The sequence below is a fragment of the Podarcis muralis genome, chromosome 4 (genome assembly GCF_964188315.1).
Source record: "Podarcis muralis chromosome 4, rPodMur119.hap1.1, whole genome shotgun sequence".
Taxonomy (NCBI): Eukaryota; Metazoa; Chordata; class Lepidosauria; order Squamata; family Lacertidae; genus Podarcis; species Podarcis muralis.
The window spans coordinates 47,730,071-47,746,027 of NC_135658.1; positions in this window are offsets into that span (position 1 = coordinate 47,730,071).

Sequence of the window (15,957 nt, forward strand, 5' to 3'; positions counted from 1 at the left end):
AATAACTCTGTGCCTCTTTCATTGCATCTGGCTAAAACTGATCAGAAATTTATAGCAAAGGGGAAGTGTTACCTTACATTTTCGTCTCAAATTAATAAAGAACATTTCTATACTATTACTATGTATAGGTGTTAAGGAAGGGGTAGTACCTCTTGTTGGAGACACATTGTGCTCCTTCTGGGGTACTTTGTCCACCTTTGTTCCCTACCCTGCACTCAGTTTTCACCTGTGGCTCCTAGAAACTGCCAGCATGTGACAGTGGCCGCACTGATAACCAGGTGAGGGTAGCCGATGAGTCTTAAAACCTCAGTGAGTTAGGGACTTCTCCTGCATGTGAAGACAGGCTCCGGCAGATTGAGCAGACAAGACCATTAGTGTGTCCACTGGTCAAGAAGGCACTTACTCCACATGCTGTAAGGGAAGCAAGGGGCAGATGGGGCTCGTCAACCTGGGAATGTATTTCATCCAAGACAAGGAAGACTCTGATCCTAAACCTCTGCTGGCTTACAGATACAAGGAGGAGGAAACCCAAAGGAAAAATCCACACCCGCTGCCTTGTGGGACCTATTTGGGAGAAGAAAAGGCTAAGGAGTAAACCCTACACAAATCCAGAGTGGAGTTCCTAAGAGGGATGGATGGCATCTTGTATGCTTCTTCCACCAAACATATTGCTCATTTTTCTTTGGACCACATCAGTAAGGATGAGAAGAGAGATTTCTTGTCTGGGCAGCCCAGGAACCCCATACCAATTGCCTACGTTTGTGCCCCAGATAGGTCACTTTGGCGCTGCTAACACAGCAAAAACATTGCAGGAGGCAGCAGTTATGAGTTACCAGCCTCTGCAGCCACAGCAGGCACTGTGATTCTCCAGAGGTTTGGCTTCACCCTGGAGATGCACTCCATTCTCTTGAGACAGATTGATGCCAACAATAATAAGAAAGTCTACTTTTGCCTTCTTTATTTTCTAAATTCTTTTATATGGCATGATTATTATTTTTTTAAAAAATCCAACTCCTTTAGTTTGTATTAGGTGAAGTTGGATGATATATTTCAACCAAAATCTAATTAGAGATTTCACCCCTCGATCCTAAACCTTTTCACTTGCAAACAGCTCATTAATGTAAATGGAACTTGCATGCACATGAGCATATAGATTACCACAATTGTTTTAGTAGTATATCAAATCAGTCTACTTTTCTGGAAAATGTAAGTTATGTTCCCTCAAAATGTTAATGTCAGCAACAGTTGGTATTATTATTCTTTTGGGAAATGCAAAGGTGTTACCAAAATGTTACTTTAAATCTGCAGTATCATCATCCTGGGGAACAAAGCTTTGTATATTCCCTTTGCAATAATAATAATAATAATAATAATAATAATAATAATAATAATAATAATACATTTGTATCCCACTTTCCTTTCATCATGGAACTCAAAGCAGTAGAGATGGGTTTCTACTTGGTTTTTCATTTCAGCTTTAACCAGACCTACTTAGCTTCAGCTATGGGACGCGGGTGGCGCTGTGGGTAAAACCTCAGCGCCTAGGACTTGCCGATCGCATGGTCGGCGGTTCGAATCCCCGCAGTGGGGTGCGCTCCCGCCGTTCGGTCCCAGCGCCTGCCAACCTAGCAGTTCGAAAGCACCCCCGGGTGCAAGTAGATAAATAGGGACCGCTTACTAGCGGGAAGGTAAACAGCGTTTCCGTGTGCTGCGCTGGTTCGCCAGATGCAGCTTGTCACGCTGGCCACGTGACCCGGAAGTGTCTGCGGACAGCGCTGGCCCCCGGCCTATAGAGTGAGATGAACGCACAACCCTAGAGTCTGGCAAGACTGGCCCGTACGGGCAGGGGTACCTTTACCTTTACTTTTACTTAGCTTCAGCACAGATCCTATTTTATTGTGCTATAAGTGCACAAAAGTCTGCTAGATCACTGCTAATCAGCACAGAAAATATTGAACTAGACAACGGTATAAGGTTGCATCATATGCTTGTAAGCCAGGACCATGTGCAAAACCCTCCACTCTTGCAGCTACAACATCTCCTTATGCCTTTATGTCTCTCCATGTGCCTTTTCCTGCTGTAAACTGTGCAGGAAATACTGCATAGCAAGACCAAGTCAATGTGCAGATCCTAAAATGAACCCAAGCAACCAGGCCATCTGGCAATGTAGGAACTCTCTGTAGGATTATTCAAAACTATGAAGGGAGAAGTAAACTGTACTACAAACTGGGACAAGACCCTCATGGTGTGCCAAGGGAAATGAAATGGTTAAAGAAAAGCTAAAAGATAAGATAGGCTCATGAATAGCCTATTTGAAATCTATGGCTTTAAGGTGCTTAAAGTTAAGCCTGTGGTTTAGTGCTTTGATTCATCAGGGTCTAGTTTCTGTGGGGTCAATCACTTAATCCTCACACCCAAGTGCCTTTAGAAAGGAGGGACAAGTAAGGCGAAAGAAAGAAGGAAATAGAGAGGCAACTTACCCTGATTCAGTGAATTTTAAAAACAAACAGGCATAACATAAAAGTTGCCATGTTCTTGTGTCAACTCTCTTATCTAATCTGAGTAGACCAGAACTCTGAAAGGACTGCATAGAGATAGCTGCTCCTCAAGCTATTATGTACTACCCTCAAGTGTCATGATAACTGGTCTTTCATATTGGCTCCTTTATTCAAAGTGGAAAGGTAGCAGGAGCACCAGTGGTTAAGGTGGTAGATATGTAAAAAAAAATATTTATAGCTGTGCTTGGCCACAGCTTCCTGGCTCACTTCCCCTGTATGTCTGTACCTTTCCTTGGAAACTCCATTCATATACTGGTGTGTCCATAGTGCTGTGTAAAATCAGACTGATAGGACCCACCGCAGTGTTGGCAAACCATAGTGAAATAAGCCTGCATACACACCATGCATTTGAAGAACCTTATGTCAACATTAGTAAAGAAAAAGCATTTTATATGTGTTATAACACTGTGACATCAGAAGGTGCTGTGGAGTCCCGTCTTTTGCCAATGTAATTTCCCATAATAAAGTGTACAATGCGTTTTCCTGAAACACTTTTTTGATGTGCCTAGATCCAGCCCTAGTTTGTTAAGTGTGCGAGGAATTGTTGCTCTGTAGGAATAAATTACAGCTCCCAGGATTCCCAGGAAATAATGTGCTTTAATTTTGTGTGTGTGTATCCAGTCTGAGTCTAGTCTAAAATGCTGTATGCATGTCTTCTTCTCCGCCCCCAACCCCACATGATTTTGTCTCTAGTAGGTAAAGGTAAAGGTAAAGGACCCCTGGACGGTTAAGTCCAGTCAAAGATGACTATGGGGTGCGGTGCTCATCTTGCTTTCAGGTCAAGGGAGCTGGTTTTGTCCACAGACAGATTTCTGGGTCATGTGGCCAGCATGACTAGACTACTTCTGGCACAAGAATTAAGCTGCACAGATATCAATGAGAATTACATCAAAACAAAAAATGTTTAGGCTAGAAAGACAGGAAGCAGTCCTATACCAAGTCATACCACGGGTCCATGTAGCTCAGTACTGTCTACTCTGACTGGCAGTGCCTATCCAAGATTTCAGGCAGGAGTCTCTCCTGGCGCTACTTGAAAATGCTAAGGAATGAACTTGGAACCTTCTGAATGCAAAGCACTTGCTCTGCTACTGTGACAGGACGGGTTTATATTTCTCCCCCCCCCCCCATGTGGGTTTCCTGTTAGAAGGCTTTGCTACTTCTGTTTTCTACAAAGCACCTAGCATACAGTTCATCGGAAATACATGTCAAATAGCAGGCAAACTAATCTTCTGCCAGGATCAAAACAACAGCAAGCTGGTTGCATGAGGGTCTTCTGCTACATGTCAGCTACAGGAAGCATTTAATAGAAGCCATGCAGTTCCTTGCTTCAACTTTCCACTTTATTTAAAGTGCGTATCTTTCCCTTGGGGAAGAGTCAGCCCTCCCCACCAGAGGCCTTGACAAATTATTTCACTGTTTTCCTCTGTGCCCTTTAAAATGTTTTGAGGAAAATGCAAAATCAGCTGAAATGCGTATTGCAATTACCTTCAGACTGACAGTGCCTTCCGAAGTACAAATCATTCTCTTGCTTCTTGGGAAGCTGCCCGAGTGGGCCATTCACATCTTTCCTATCTAGAAGCGAAGCAAAGAAAGCAGATGCCTGGATTCATATCATATTAGTGAAGCAGCTGAAAACTCTACATAATTAGCGATGGGATGCAGATCAACCAATCCCAAAGGGCAATTTCCTTGAAAAAGCTTCTAAAAGTGGGAAAAGATTTAGACCAATTGGCATCTATGCACAATATTTAGTTTGATCTGCAGATCCATGTTACAGTGTCAGAGAGTCCAGTGATTATTCATTTGTTCAGTTGTCTGTTTCATTTATGAATTGCTTGTCATGAAGAATCTCAAAGCAATTTCACATTGCATATATAAAAACGATATAATCAAATGCGTATATATAAACAATTTAAACCCACTACATATATAGAAACACTTTTAAATCCATTACAGATTCTGATGGGATAAAAATCTATGCTTGTTGAGGACAGTTATGAACAAATGCTGAAAAAACAATAGAGAAGACACTTGTCTGATATGTAATGAGAGGTGCTACCACACAAAGTCCTTATTCCAACATTGTGTGAAATGGGGCCCCTTATTTTATGGTTGTGAGTTGTTTTTAATATTGTTTTTTATGCTGGAGCCTGCCTTGGGACCTTAGGGTGAAGGGTGATTTAGAACAACAACAACAACAGCAACAGTATCTGCAGGATGCCCTCTCCTGTAGAGCACAACAATCGCTTGGGTATATAAGGATGATGAAAAGGAGAAGTAGAGCTGTGAGTCCTCAGCATTCTGATGGCAACACACTCCATAATTCAGGGTGACCTCACCATGGTTTTCTGTAGATGTTAAATAGCATGGAGGGTAGCTCAAACCATGTAGAGCCCCACACTGGTGGCTGCACAAATCTGCACAGTTTCTGAACAAAATCTGAACAATACCGCTCAAACACCAGATTCTAGTGTCGGCCATCTAACTAGGGCCAGAAGTACTGCAAAGCAATATTGCCCGCTCCCAACTTGGACAGCTACTCCAGAAGGATATTATTATTATTACAGTCATACCTCGGGATAAATACACTTCAGGAGAAGTATTTTCAGGTTGTGCTCCGCGGCGACCTGGAAGTAATGGAGCACATTACTTCCGGGTTTCGCTGCTCGTGCATGCGTAGACGGTCAAAATGACGTCACACGCATGTGTGGAAGCGGTGAAATGAGACTCGTGCACGCATAGTCGTGTCTTACGTTCTGTTCAGGATGCGAACAGGGCTCTGGAACGGATCCCGTTCGCATCACGAGGTACCATTGTATTATTATTATTATTATTATTATTATTATTATTATTATTATTATTTCTATACTGCCCTATACCTGAAGGTCTCAGGGCAGTTCACATAAAATATAAAATACATAAAGTCAAAACAAAACCAACAACCCAATAAAAAACCCCCAGAAGAGCTAGCATTTTTAAACAGTGTATAGGATGTAGATTGAGTCAGGCAAAGGCCTGGTTGAAAAGGAACATTTTTGTGTGCCGCCTAAAGGTGTATAGTGAAGGCGCCACATGAACATCCCTGCGGAGAGCATTCCACAGATGGGGGGCCACTGCAGAGAAGGCCCGTTCTCTTGTTGCCACCCTCCTGACCTCTTGCGGAGGAGGCACATATGGTTCATATGTGAAGTGGCGGTCCTTGAGGTATTGTGGTCCTGAGCCATTTAAGGCTTAATAGGTCAAAACTGAAAGATAATTGGACTGAAAGCTGCTAAGATCAATGAGAATCAACAAAGTCAAAAACCCACTTTCTCTCTTCTGACTCCAGGTGACTAAAGCCTGTAACAGAGCCTAAACTGGATCCAAATCTGGCCAGTGACTACCAGCTAAAGGATCTTGACCAGGAAGGGAGCTTTGAAATCAGTCAGTAGCTTATTTCGATTTCGGTTCAGTGATGGTTTATTTGGGAGTGATCCGACTAATGTTTCTTTTAGACAATTTGGGAATACTCTCATACTCAGATAGATGAACCGGTGGTTCTTAATCCCAGCACAAAAAGTCTCAGAGAAGGTACACCCCAGCTTCATGCTATCTAGATGTTAAGGAGATGGCTCTTGCAGTGCCCCGTAAGGGGATCCCCTCAGGTGGAGATCCCCTTTTGGTCCTGCCCTCTTCAGGGTCAGCACTGGTAAATATAAACCCCAAACCCTGAAGTCAGACAAGAAGACAATCATGCTGAGGGGTTGGGCTCTGTTGCTAGTGATGTTGGAGGTGTCACTCTTGCATCAAAAAGTGAGCGTCCAAAGAGAAGCAGCTGCCACAAACCGTGAGGCCATAGCCTCTAAATTAACTCTGCAAAGCTGGCAAATATGTGTTGACTGCTGATGTGAGAAACTTGTGTTGGGTTGCAAGCTACTATTGACTCGCTATCTCTATATGTCAACTTGCATGTGAAGCAATTGCTCTTAATATCCCTAGGAAAGTTCTATGAGGACAGATTTGCCATGGTTTTGTTTTAAGGATGCCACACCGATTTATTCAAAGCAGACATCAGCAGGTTTGTGGTTTCAACATGTGAGAGTGTAGTATCACCCTTTTTTAGGAATATGATTGCATCTCTTTCATGGTTCATATTGATTTCAAGACTATATTGCATTGATTTCAAGAGTGTACTAAGAACCACATCTATGAAACATCTGTTGTGATTTCACTTCTGAATGGTGATGCAATTCTTTTTAAGGCTTTTCATTTGTTTTCATTTTAAATACACTTGGAGAAAAAGAAAGGAAATTCTTTTGATATGGCATGGCCATTTTGTACTTGTGGGCTTTAAAGCAATAACATGGTGTCATGAAATATGAAGATTTTTGCAATTAAAATCTATATTTTTACCTTTAGAAAGCATCCTTGCTTTAAATGTTCTCCATTCATTGTCATCTAGTGAGATAAAATATGAATGGATGCAAATCCTGCTGAACTGCAAAACTCACAGAGAGGTCGATAGGCTCTTTATGATGGATTGCCATGTTTTTATTTATTTCCATATTCAGCAAAAAAAAAATGTATTTAAAATGTCTGAATAAATCAGTTCTACAACTTGGAATATATACGAAATGATTTTTATAAAGCTAGCTGCTGAAAACAGGATATGTTGACCATCACAATCAAACATGAAAAAATGATTAGACATTTTATGAAAATACATTTCATTTCTCAAGTTATGTTTGCGGTTTCAACTAGCAAAGGAAAATAGCCATTTTAACAATGGAAAACAAATTAGACACACATTCTATTAAATCTGAAATGCTCCCATAATTGTTTTTTTGTATGCATGTAGGGTACTTTCCAGCAACCTCTGTCAGAGTGTTGGATTTGTCTGTTTCACCAGAAGTATTCAGCACATGGATGCCCCCTTATTTGCATGATAAAACAACAACACAAAAGCCTGATCAGAACACAATGTGAATTACTAACCAAATGCTTCATTTTCTGACATGGACTTCTGGATGGACCTAGAAAGAGATAAAAAGAATGTAGAGTCTGATCTTTTATTAATCGATTCAACGTAGTTATTCTAACGACTGAACCAGGGTTTTTGTCTGCTATCTTTAAATGACCCCTGTGCACTCTGACTACAGTGGAGCTTTGTGCTAAAACAATCCTGCACCCTACAAAAACTCATGCCATAATAAATTTGCCATAGGACTCTAAGTCATTTATCATAAGGCTGACCCTGCTTTGGATGAGAAAATTATTCTCAAACTGAGCCTAATTTTCTTCCCATCTATTATTCATTGCCAAGCATTTACCAAATAGTTAAGGGGAGCATGACTCATTCGGGAGCACATAATTCACAAATAATTGGTTTACATTATTCATTATATGTAATGAGTGGATGACTGTCTGAGTCAACTGTTGTTCACACAGGTTCAAGAATCTGGATTGCTAAAAACAAAATGCTGCCCTAGGTGAGACAAGTGTGATCCCTCTCTGCCCCTCAAAATCCATCCAAAGCATTGTCTCCATCAGGACATGTTTGTTTTGGCAGTAGTTGGGCAGGGGTGCTCATGTGACCTGAATGATTCTACAGTAGGCACAGGTCTACCTGTTTCTCCATTTCTGTGCCTCCAAACTACTTGGGGCAGCAGTCCTGGGCCACAGAGTTGCTTCCCTCCAGTGCTGAAAATGTTTGAAAGCATGTCAAAGTGCAAGTAAAGAAATAGGTACTGCAGGAAGGTAAACGGCGTTTCCATGCACTGCTCTGGTTCGCCAGAAGTGGCTTAGTCATGCTGGCCACATGACCCAGAAGCTGTCTGCGGACAAACGCCGGCTCCCTCGGCCAATAAAGCGAGATGAGCGCCACAACCCCAGAGTCGGTCACGACTGGACCTAATGGTCAGGGGTCCCTTTACCTTTACCTACTACTGCTGCCACATGGAGCATGGCCAGCTCCCCACAACAGACCAGGGGAATGCAGGAGTCTCTACAAATAATCAGATGCAATAGAGAACAGAAATATTTTACATACTTAATATAGTTATGCAGAAGAGAGGATTTGAGAACTATGAAAAACTACTTTTCAAGCTGCTGCTTTGTGTCTGCTTTATTTTGTCTGCTCTTTTAAATTGCATTGTTTTAAGGTTTTTGTTTCTACTGTAATTTTAGGTTACACAAGACACTATCTTATACCAAGTTGGTACCTCACATGATATTATCTATATGCCAATGGTCAGTGGCTTGCCAGGATTTCAGACAAGGGTCTCTCCTGGCCCAACCCTAGGTATACCAGGAATGGCACCTAGGACCTTCTGTATGCAAGCAGGTACCTTGGCACTGAGCTACAGTTTGGAACTTGTTGATGAGTAGGGAGTATAAATCCCCAAAATAAATACTCAGTGATGAGAAAACTTCCTCTGCTGCATAACTATTATAGGTACAGAAGATTCCCTCTTACCAGCCCAGCAAAAAGCCTTGTATAGAAGTCTATTGTTATTGGAGAAATGCACCTCAAATAGTATTTTTATCAACTGATCACCATTACATTCACAAGACAAGCTCTCTCTTCATCTTGAGCCTGAACTTGGACAATAAATTTATCTGTTGATAATAGTGATCCGGGAATTCAGATGGCTCAGTAGCTGACATGTCTGCGGGGTAGGCCCCATCATGAGCTTATTTGGGTACCATGAAAGGCAGCAAATTGTTATTTATTATTAATATTATTAATATTAATATTTATTTTTGCTGCTGAAGAGTGAGAGAGGTACTTGGGAAAATTTCTGCCTCAGGTGCCAAGATAAACTTGGCTGGCCTTGGGTTTTTGTGTCTTGAAGAAGAGACGGTGCCATCTGATTGCCCACCTCAGATAGCAAAATGTTTGGGGCTGGCCCTGTATGTCTGTCACATAGACACAGATCTGCTGATAAGTCATTGTATAAGATGGGATTTCAAAATGAGATGGCAATTGAAAGAGGAAACACCTACAAAGATCCTGTCAGAAGCTCGGAATCTGCCAGTCCAGCTCTTCTCTTAAATAAATACAAAAATAAATCAATGTGCATACTAGTCATTAGCAGAAACAATCATAAGATTGGCTCATGCAAATCTTAGTCCAACCAAACTACTGTCACAGAAATGCCTGATACAATGTACCTTGGCTTGGTGGTTAATCCAAATCATTTTGAAAACTAATTTGTATTGGGATAAAGGGGGGAGGGGAAACTCACAAGAAGATTATCAGGTCAATAGTACAAGCACACTTTGAAATAGGTTACCATATAAGTCTTATGGGGGAAAACCATACATATGGTTAACCCATGGTGAGCTTAATGATGACTAAATGTATCTGAGTTTTGATGTCTCCTCTTCAGTTATTGTAAAGAGAAAGTTTGGAAACAAAATGCTGAAAAAGATTTAGAGTGTTTTGCAAGCTTATATACATTTTCAAATGGCACTATCACTGCCACATACACAGTACAAATACATAAACAATTAAAAGATTGAGGCTAGGTTAGTACACAAAACTAGAGACAGTGCACGGATGCTATTATAAATGTTCACTTACTGTCTTTTTTTCATCAACGTGTTTTCAATATCAGAAAATTCCTTTGGTGAAAAGCATAAAACTGGTTAGTTTCCAATTTTAAAAAACACCTTTTTTTTAAATTAAAAAATAGTTCTTATAATATGTCTTTAAAATTCATACTACCTCCCCAAAACTGCTCAGTGAAGTGTGAGCATGCTAAGTAGACTGCAAAAGTTACAGTCTATTGAGTACCATTTCTAGAAAAACAATGGGAAATTAGGGGAAGAAGAAATGGGAGATGGAATTGGGTTGTTGAGCTCCTAACATTCTAGGTCTTCTCAAAACTGTCAGCATTTTGCAGGAGGGATTCAAGTGCATACTGGAAATTTTGGTTTGTGCAGTTTAAGTGAATTAAAGTCATTTTAGGTCCATGAATTCATTTTTAAAAATGGAATTCTTGTGGTTCAGAAAGGCATGGGATGAATGAATAACAGGAAGATGCATAGCTACGAGCAAGCAAATTTGAGTAAATCCAGAATGAATGCTCAGTGTTGTATAACCTCTCCCAAAACTATTCAGAATCAATGCTCAGTAAACACCAGGCACAGTCTAATCTACACATAAGTTTTGTGGAAACAAATGGTCTGGAGGAGCCCTTATAGCAGGGGCAGACTTTGGCCCTTCAAATTTCAGTGGCCAACATTCGGCGTACACTCCATTCTGCTCAATTGACTATGTCATAGTTGTGATGTCCAGTGTGGCAGAACCAGTTGCACTGCCCTAAATCCCCTTTTGCTTATAGTAAGCTAGAAGGCAGCTTGGCTGAGATGGAACATTCCTGTTCAGTGATGGGTATACATTGCAGAATATTGGAGCAAGACCCATTTGCTGTACATGTATGACTTGTTCCTCATCACAAAGGAATTCTAGCAAAATTCTTCAGCGTTTGAAAGAGAGAGTCCTTGTTGATTTTGGAATAAAGTTATGCCGCCTTGAAATCATGAGGTGACAATGTTCAGATGGTGACTGACAGGATTCAAGATGAGTGTCCAGGCAGGCTCAGTTAATAAGCTTAGAACTGCATATAAGGTGTAGACCTAATAACTCTCATGCTAGAAATAGCAGATAGGAGATTACACATTGCGCTTTGGCCTAAGCGGCATTTTTCCACAAGGCACATTGCTGAAACGTCACCGCTAATCTCGTTTTCCATTTCTAGAAACTATTTTATAAATAACCATATTGATTCTGCAGCTAGCAGAGTGACACAGCAGAGAGCTGTTATTTTTAGTTAACTACTGTACTAAACATTTCTCAAAACAAAAATGAAGAGATCCAACAGGATATTTATGTTCCTCATTAAAGCTGGTTGATAGTGAGCAATTTAACCGATGTATAACATTCCTAATTCCTAATTCTGGGTGGGAGGGCTATATAAAAAGGTTTGCTGCTGCTGCTGCTGCTGCTGGGACGAAGACATGACACCAAAGATAATTCCTGAACAAGAGTACTCCATGCTGGTCCAACTTGTCAGAATTGACATTTCAGCTTCATCAGCAGTGCAAGGCGCTAATATCAGAGAAAAGGGCAAAGGTGGATTTAGGGCAGTGCGAGCAGTGCAGTTGCACTGGGCCAAGGAGGGTGCCTTCTCAAAGCCAGTAAGTATTTGCCTGTCTTCAGGGAAGGAGGTGCGAGGGGTTGGACAGGGTCCTAGAGTCATCCTTCCTCCTCCTCAAAGCCAGGCAAGCACTTCTTGGGCTTTGGGAAGGAGGTAGGAGGGTTCTAGGACCCTGCCAGAGCTTCATACCTCCTTTCCAAAGCCTGGCTCAAGCCAGCGCCACAAGGCCTGGGGGGGGGGGAGGCATCAAATGGCCTTGCACAGGGCAGCATATTACCAAGGTCTGCCTTTGAGAGGTTGACTATTGATTGATTGATTGATTGATTGATTGATTGATTATTTATTTAAGTATTTATATACAGCCCTTTAGGGACGCGGGTGGCACTGTGGGTAAAAGCCTCAGCGCCTAGGGCTTGCCGATCGAAAGGTCGGCGGTTCGAATCCCCGCGGCGGGGTGCGCTCCCGTTGCTCGGTCCCAGCGCCTGCCAACCTAGCAGTTCGAAAGCACCCCTGGGTGCAAGTAGATAAATAGGGACCGCTTACTGGCGAGAAGGTAAACGGCGTTTCCGTGTGCTGCGCTGGCTCGCCAGATGCAGCTTTGTCACACTGGCCACGTGACCCGGAAGTGTCTCTGGACAGCGCTGGCCCCCGGCCTCTTAAGTGAGATGGGCACACAACCCTAGAGTCTGTCAAGACTGGCTTGTACGGGCAGGGGTACCTTTACCTTTATACAGCCCTTTCACAAAATATCAGGGCATTGCACAGCTACATAAACACTTAAAAAGAAAGCATTACAAGCAGTACAAAACAATAATTAAAATGACTAGCTACTCAATATTAAAAAACATCATCCAACAGACAATAAACACCTAACTTCTAGAGGACAACTAACAGCAGACCTCCAGATGATCAGGCTGGGATATAAAGGCTCAGGTAGTCCTTAGGAATCCTCAATCCAAGTCATTCAGGGATTTGCATAGCAAAACAAGAACCTGGCCTGGGAGCAAATGGGAAGCCAGTGTAGATATTTTAGCAGAGGTGTAGCATGCTGCTGACCATCTGCCCCATCAGCAGTCTAGCCATTGCCTTCTGCACCAGCTGGAGCTTCCAGCCAAGGGCCAAGGGCTATCCGACATAAAGCACATTGCAGTAATCCAGTCTTGAGATGGCCAATGCATGGAATACTGTGGCCAAGTTACCCAAATCTAGATACCGCCATAGCTGGCATACCAGATGAAATTATTGAGGTAGAGTTGTGTTGAGAAACTACTAGTACTTGTACCAAATAAAAGTGCCGCTTTATTTCAGAGGGACCGATTCCTGCAGTAGCACAAACAGTGACTTTGAATGCTCATAAAACAGTAGCAAAGATAAATCTGTATATCTTGTCTGGCTGCCCTTTGTGACTGCCCCTCATGCCATGACTTTAATTTTAGTAACATACATTAACATGGTGACCTGATTTCCAAAGGATAACAGAAATAGGTTCATAGTAATACCAGACTCTTTTTTGAAAATAACATCTGTTGATTCATACTGCATACAATCAAGATCTTGTGTGTTCTTTTCTTTAAAATAATATTGCTGCTAAACATTGCACAGATGGCTTGCAGTTAGGTTTTATTGGAAATAGATAAGAGCTTCAAAAGCTCCATTTGAAAACAACTAGGAAAGTAAATGGAACTAAATCATGCAAGCATTTGGAATATTGCATTGACTTCCACCCCTTTCCTGATGGATGTATTCTTTGTTTGTTTCTCCTGGTTATATTTGTTGGACTACGGCCCAGCTTAGCAATAGATGGTGCATGCAGAGTTGCATGCAAGAGAAGCAGGTCCAGAAAGCATGAGTCTGGGCGGTTTCCCCTCTTGCTCGACTCCTTTCCAAGGGAAAACCCACTCTTTAGTGATAGATTGGAACAAACATCAATCCAAATTGCCATTTGCTCCAATTGAGCGCTAAAGAGTGGTTTTCCGGGAGTGGGGGTGGGGAGCAGGGAAAAGCAGCGGGATAAGGGGAAGTGTGGATAAGACCTAAACTGACTAATCACCTTCCACTGGTGATGCAAAGCTCTGCCCCAGGTCTACATCTTAGCATGGATGTGAGAGGCAGGGAAGTTTTTGTGCATATGAGTTTTTTTTGTGTGTAGACATCACCAGAAACCTGATTGCATAGAGATTTTTGCATGAAGGTGTTTGGACCTCAGGCATCCCTAGTATTTGGAGTTGGAGATGAAAGAAGCCAGGTTTCTTTGGTGATGGGGTCAAGAGTAAAAACCCATAATTCATCTGCACACTTTGCACCTTCACACTAGTACTGTGTGCTAGTGCAGAAGTGAAATGGGATATGAGCATCAAGCGGAGATGGACAATGGAGACATTTGCCAAGTCATGTACAATAAACAGATGCTGGTTATACCCACTGGGGAATTCTCATGCTTGGTTGGAACTTCCACATCTCATTAAGGAGAGTGGACTGCCCTAGAAACACAGGGTCCTAGATCCTGGACCATATCCTAATCCAGTTACTTCTGACCATTATGGAAGGGACTGGGCTTTTTCTAACACATAACTTTTGGTGTTTTCAGAGACGTACCAGTTTGAAAAGAGTTGTGTTTGTAAGTCTGTGTTCAAACCTAAGCAGTTATAACAATTCCATTGAAAAGCAGTCCAAATGTTTAAAGACAGAATGACATTAGTGATTAAGCATCAAATTACTGATGTAGGATCACTTACCAAAGACTGAGATCTTTCGGGAGGTCCACATTTCGCAGAGGCAATTACTGGGGTGTTAGCCCTGCTAGTCATGCAAATGGTCTCATGTGGGTCTTGATTTTCCTTAACTGGTTCATATAAACTATCCATAGAGCCCTCCTGAAATTCAAGAGCATCATAATTGTTTTAGCAACTGTTCTATAATTGTATATTTTATTGTTCTAATCTGCCCTGGGATCTTATGGTAAAGGACCAGTAAGAAATAATGATTAGAACAGAATAGTATTCAGTCTGTCATACAAAGTCAGTTCACACAAGTATTGCTTCTATTTCTGATATTTTGGGGAGGGCCACTCTCTCTTATATTTCAAGTACAGTAAGAACAGCATGCCAAACAGCTGTTACAGGTTCCACAGAGTTTCCAGGGCAAAAGAAAATCGCACCAAGGGTCCACAGATGGTCAGAGGTCCACAATTAGTGGGGGTGGGGTTTGCAACTATTTTAAATTGAGTATTTATCTTAATCTGCTGTACTCGTGTGGAGGCCTGATTATGCCCAGGTCTGAAGATGTGAGAAAAGCAGGTGTTGAGGCTCTTACAGTAAGTGGCAACATTGCCAGTTGCACCACTATCCTTGGTATGCCCCACTTGTCTGAGTTTATGGCAGGGAATTGGTCCAGGAATAGGCTCAGGGCTGGCCCCACCATTGGGCAAAGTGAAGCAGACACGACAGCTTATTTTGGGTGCCATGAAAGGGCAGCAGATGGTTATGTATTGTGGGGCATTCTGCCTCGGGTGTCAAAATAACTTGGGCAGTCTTGGTACACAGTGGCCAACCAGATGCCCCTAGGAACCCCAGAAGCAGAACCTGAATGCAACAGCATTCTGCCCACCTGCCATTCTCAGCAACTGGTCTTCAGATGCATATTCATCTGGATTACATCCCACAAAGAAAGAGCTTTGTTTGCAGAACTATTGTTTTGCTTTCACAAAGATTAGCAAGAACAAGAATATTTTCTTTACACCATCCCTTTATTTGCTGAACCAAATATTGATAAACTGCAAAAGTGGCTCAGTGGCTCTGAAAGTCGTTAAGACGATTAAGCTGCCACACTGTATTTAATATTAGGATTTACCAGTAAAATTTAGAGCTAGCATATGGAAGAGAGATGGAGAAATGGAAGAAACCTTATTTGGGTTAATTCTTTTCATCTTCCAGCAGATGCAAGCAGATTGTATATCTTTTCTGTATGACTTGAAGAGAACTTTCCTCAGTTGGGTTTAACAAACCACAGAAAAGCCGGGAGAACATCCCTTTGTCTTTCTCCACAGAAGTTGATTTCACAACAGATACATAACCTTCACAATTGTTACATACCGGATACGTAATTACAAATTGCTTATGATTATTGGTTGTTTAGGAACCTCATGCAAAACCTTACTATAGCAAATTAATAAAATCCAACAGTGTCTTGCACATTGGGACAAAATAATTAGATTTCTGTCCCTAAATAGGCAGACTGTTTTGTGGACCTCTATATGA